The 5721-nt window shown below is 39.5% G+C and overlaps 1 long non-coding RNA gene across 1 annotated transcript; it reads right to left on the bottom strand.

The window, feature by feature from the left end:
- Positions 1–286: 286 nt before the first annotated feature.
- On the bottom strand, positions 287–839 carry LOC125291818. The gene is made up of 3 exons (XR_007193073.1): positions 767–839; positions 474–627; positions 287–369 (listed from the first exon to the last, which is right to left on the bottom strand). It is a non-coding gene; the product is annotated as an uncharacterized LOC125291818 (long non-coding RNA).
- Positions 840–5721: the final 4882 nt, after the last annotated feature.

Here is a 5721-nt window from a genome sequence, read left to right as displayed (position 1 = left end):
GTTTTCTGATATGTATTCATCCAGAATATATATATATATATTATTTAATTATTAAAATAACTACAGTAACTTACTCTGCCGGTGTTGGTACCCAGTTGATCCCCTCACTTTGAATGCAGGCCTTGACACCTTTTGCGGTGTGTTTCAAATCAAACAGGACAAATTAGGACAACTTAATCATTAAACAAACATTAGTAGCCTAATCATCACCACGTTCAACATTATAACCATGCAAAAGATTGTTATGGAAAACAGATTGTTAGCCTACCTTGGAAGAATCTATGTGTAGACATACGGAAACGCTCCCTTAAGTATAAATGGATGGATTTTTTTGTCTCTCTTCCGCGTAGAAGTGTTGATCCATAATACCTGCGGGTTAAACAATATGTTAGCACATTGTAACACTTTATTTTGCATAGGCTTATCTTATTCTTTATTTTGAACCCTTGGGCTTTCAATACTTCATCACTCACCGTCAAAAATGATCCCACCCCAAACATGCAGTTTGACTGGAAAACACACACTCGTCAGTGAAGAGAACATCACACTTTTCACCAGCAGCCTTCCATTCTTGAGCTGGATTAGACGCAAGTCTTTGTTTTTTTTCCCCGGGTCATTGGAACGAATCTGTAAGCAGAATTTATCAAAATGTTACTGTAAGAAGGGTATGTTGAGTGCCCGATTATCACAAATAGGTAAATAATAAAGAGACACGTTATCTGGGCTTCCCAAAGTTCCAGCCAAGATTCCGGACTGCCTTTCTCACCGAGTTTAAACAGATTCTTATGTTGTGCCTTCTTTGAAGAAGCGCTTTTAATTCTCTTGCTGGTAGTTCATCATCTGTTCTCAGGATGGAGTCTATTATTTCCATCACCTGACTGAAAGAGACACACTGTTTCAATACATAGTTTGGTAAAGCCTGTTGTTATTTTTGTAAACATGTCAAACTTACAAACTTGAGTTTATATTTAAAGAATAAAAAGTTAATTTACCTTGTCACTTAACGCAGCTTTCGCCGGATAGTCCGCAAGGAAGGTCTTATTCCATTCATGGCCAGATGTTTGGCGATAGCGCTAGTCGGCCAGCCTTTCTTAGCCACTGGCCTCGTGATCTCATGAGCTAAACCATTAATGAAAAACAAACATAAACAAAACAGCCAGATGCCTCTTCATAAAATAACAGACACCTTCATAAACAATAACAACTTTTATCGTGAGACTGCGTGTCGTTTGGAACAGTGTATCGGTAGCTTATATTAAAAGCAGAAGATTTTCAGTTTGCTTCGGAATTTAATTCACTTTTGGATTGTTTGATTATAGTGCTAAATGTTGGGACTGTCGCAGGAGACGTACTGTAGGCCTATCAGCCATCGAAATGAAAGCTCATCAGGGGGTAATATTGGGTAAATATATGGTCCATACTGTAGCATACTGGCGCGTATACAGTAGACTTAAAGCGCCAAAAGCCGACGTTCCTGACCCTGCTCTCAATTGCCACCTAGTGGTTGTTTGGGTCATTGCTGCTTCACTGAGGAAATATAAATAAAAGACGTGTGATTCTCACGTGATTTCTCACGTTTTTTCATCGTTTGGCTGGTCCTGCGACTCAGGTGCAACATATATATATTTATATGTTTTTTTCCTCTTCATGACACATTTTTTGACTGGTGCGACTTATACTCCGGTGCGACTTATAGTCCGGAAAATACGGTATACATATTGGTCTACATATAAATATAGCTCCATTGGCTGGTTACAAAGTGTACTACACATGATCAAAATGCAAATGTCACTAAATATGACTGATACATTACTATATTTAACTGCCTTTACCTTGTTTGCCTATGAACTCCACTGGTATAGGCCTAAATGAGCTTAACACTGTCTTCCCAAAGTAGATAGGCACTGAATGTATTAAGTATCTGGACAAGAGAGTTATCTGGTTTATCTATTTTCTATTATAATAGGCTATCACAGAATGACATGGTTGACCCAGGTTTAATTGTTGAAACCCATGTTGTGAGTCTGTGTCACTTTGGATGAGAGTCTGCTAAATTTGTCAACTTAATCTGAACAAAACTCAAAAAGCAAATCAATCATTCCAAGTTCAGTTCAACAAGTCAATTTAATTAAAGTTAAGAAGACAATTTAATTATAATAATTTATTTTTTTAATTGAATTAATACGTTTTGTGTGTGTGTGTGTGTTTGTGTGGGTGTGCTCCGTTCCACACCCCATCATCAAACTGTAGTGTTCTGACCCCGCGTTCACCGCCACAACAGTTCACAGGCGGTATTGGCTGCTGCCTCTGTTTGCTGTAGGAAAAAAATACAGCCATCCACATGTAACACTGACACTGTAACATCCACATGTAACACAGACACTGATTCAATTCAGAGGATTCAGAGCAACACAGTGCTCTGCAATGTTTTGACATTACATAAATATGGTTGTTTCTTCACATTCTGTTGCTGTTTCTATAGGTCATTTAGGATGTTTTGACCTATAAGTATTAAACAGGTCCTTTACCAGTAAGAGATAAACTTCATTTGATCATTAATAAACCCTTCTTACAGTAAAAAGCATTGCTGCTGAGAACTGTTATGTACTTCATTAATAAGTAGACATCCTGTCCAGGGATGTAGTGGTAAAATGAGGTAAGTAAACTATGAATTCTTAGCCTGGGTTTTCCCATGCTGCCTCACGTGCGCGATTTTATTCACGCTGCTAGGCAGCCTGAATCCCATAGTGCTAGACTTCATTTTCACCTCAACGAAGGAACCAATTTCAATTTTTTGAACAAGTTAATGATAGTTTTCGCTTCGAGTGTTTCAATTACAAAATAGTATTTTGTATTTGAAATACGTATTTTAAAGGGAAACTTGGCAACTATTTCAACGTAATAAACCCGTTTAGAAATCATTTGGATGGTTAAATGACCTGTTCCGGTGAAAATGGTGACTCCCCATAGACTCCCCGCTGCGCCTAGCGTCCCCAGGCGGAAAACCAACCTTGCAACATTGAGTCCCGGAAAGAGAAGTGAGAAACAAGACACTCGTTTTAAATCGTGTTTCTTACCTTGTAACATTCACATAGTTCTGCCAAACTTATGCTAACCGTTCGCTAGCTTGTAAACAAATCCATGTGCTTTATCGTTACCTTTTCCCACAGTTTGAAATAGCATAATGCACAATTTCTCCAGCAGAGGGGGAAATCCTGCCAAGTTTCCCTTTAAATACATGTATTAGAAATACTGCCCATCCCTGGCAACATGGTAAAGAGATGAAAATGACTTGATTTTACTTCCAATTCATTTTACATTCCCCCAGGTATTAACATTAACATTTTTCATAACTCCATGTAGGACGTTTCTGTACATAAATGTAAGCACTGTGGCAGTAGTAGGCTAATGCAATATTTAGAAAATGTAGGCTACTCTTGATACTCAAGTACTTTTAAAAACAAGTACTTCAGTACTTTTACTTAAGTAGACATCTGACTGTTGTACTTTTACTTGTACTTGAGTAAAATTTAGCAAAGGGTATCTGTACTTTTACTCAAGTAATGAAGCTGTGTACTCTGTCCGCCTCTGATTGTTTGGATACTTCACACACACATGTTTTTTAATCGCATAGACTACAACTACCAAGCTGGAATCAGCACATCGACTCCCCTCTCACACCCTAAACACGCACTTCAAACAAACAAAAAGCGTCTCAGTCTCACGGTATAGCCATAGGCAAAACTGTATCGGACCGGTGTAATGTTGGTACTAAATCATCCATCGCAAAGAATGATTTTTGTAGCACGTGCAACAAATATGTGTAGGTACAGCCCTGCCCTGGATACATCTCTCAACGTGCGCTCTAAAACATTTGGTTTAAATGGAGATGTAGATCACGGGTGCGTTAATAAATCTACATTGCGGCGAGTTGACACAAATTATTCACTTTGACGAATTTATGTAGTTTCAGTCCTAGTTACTTACTTTGAGCCATGCTCTTCCTTACTTGAATTACCTTTGAAAATAGAGGATTGAAGTACAGTATATGGGTGTTTTGGAATGAACGTTGACTCTTTGAGCAGAAATGTCCCAGCCCGGTGTTTAGGATGCATCATAGGTATCTTTCAGGTAGCCTAGGCTATATTTTCCATTAGAAAACCATCACGTAGCAAACGTGTTGTGGCTAACTCACTTAGCTCCTGTTAGTAGCCTAGGTTATGGTCATAAGCAAATGAGATGACAGTCGAAAGATACAATTAGTGCTGTTATCAATTTGCTTGGTAGCCTATTACCGCATTTATGGTTTTCTACAAATACATCAATAATCAAATTGGCCTCCATCACTCAACCAATGCTAACGGTAACATTATTTTACCTACATCCTAGGCTATAATATAACTTAAGATTAACGTAGCCTACATGCAGTAAAAACTAAGCATGTCCGATAAACATTCTCAGATTTATTTTGGCTTCAAGAAGAAATGGGAATTACATATCATGCAGAAATCATCCTACCCTTATTAGACGTTCTCTGCGGTAAACTACAGTTGTCCTTGTAGGAAGCGTAGTGTCTTTCCAACCCACTTTAGATTAACTTCCAACAAAATTACGTCTCACTGCAACGATGCGCCATCTGGTGGACAAACGACTACATGACGCCAATACTGGAAATGCAGCCAAATTATTATTATGATGAATATTTGGTTTTCCTTTAATCCTGAATTTGTAATTATGTATCGGCCGTTTTAATTGCCGATACTGATGGTATGTGCGTGTCTGTGTGTGTGTGTGCGTGTGTATGTGTGCACCACCATCTACAGGCCAATGAGTGTACAGTCACTAAGATTTAGAGTAGAGTAGAGTATCATTTATTTATCCAGAGGGAAATTAAGGTGTCCAGTAGCATACATACATAAATACAGAATAGAAAAACACAAAGACATTACACACATCATTGCACATATGTTCACCATACAGCACACGCTTACATACATCTAGCCAAAGTCAGATCTCTCACACACACACACACACACACACACACACACACACACACACACACACACACACAGCTGTGGTTGTGATGAGAAGAAAATAGTGGTTCATCACATGTGCCATAGCTGAGTGATACATAGCAAGAGCAGCTAAAAAGAGTCAATAACTGGAAAAAGTGTTCAAGTGTCAGGTGTCTCAAAGTGTCACTATGTGCAGATGAGTGTGCAGGTGTGGGAAGATTGATTATGCAGTCCAGTCACCTATGATGATCTCTTTCTGGTTGTCCTTCTGTGTGGTGTTGAACAACTGGATGGCCCTGGGGACAAAGGACCTCCGTAGCCTGTCTGTCTTGCATGGGATGGCACGGAATCTGTAGCTGAATGCTTTCTCTGGTTGTCAAAGACTGGGTGCAGGGGGTGATTGTAATTGTCCATTATAGAGTCAAGTCTGCTCAGTGTCCTCTTCTCAGCAGTGGTAGTGAGAGTCTCCAGTTCTGTGCCAACAACAGACCCAGCTTTCCTCACCAGCCTGTCAAGGCGTCCAGCATCTCTCTTCCTAATGCTGCCTCCCCAGCATGCCACAGCATAGAAAAGCACACTGGCCATGACAGACTGGTAGAACATCTGCAGGAGTCTGTTGCATACATTGAAGGATCTCAGCTTCCTCAGAAAGTAAAGCCTGCTCTGACCCTTCTTGTAGAGTGCTTGTGAGTTAGCAGACCAGTCA

Source organism: Alosa alosa, chromosome 3 (assembly GCF_017589495.1).
Source record: "Alosa alosa isolate M-15738 ecotype Scorff River chromosome 3, AALO_Geno_1.1, whole genome shotgun sequence".
NCBI lineage: Eukaryota > Metazoa > Chordata > Actinopteri > Clupeiformes > Clupeidae > Alosa > Alosa alosa.
The sequence above is the reverse complement of the archived record's forward strand: the minus strand, read 5'-3'. Positions and strand labels throughout refer to the sequence as shown.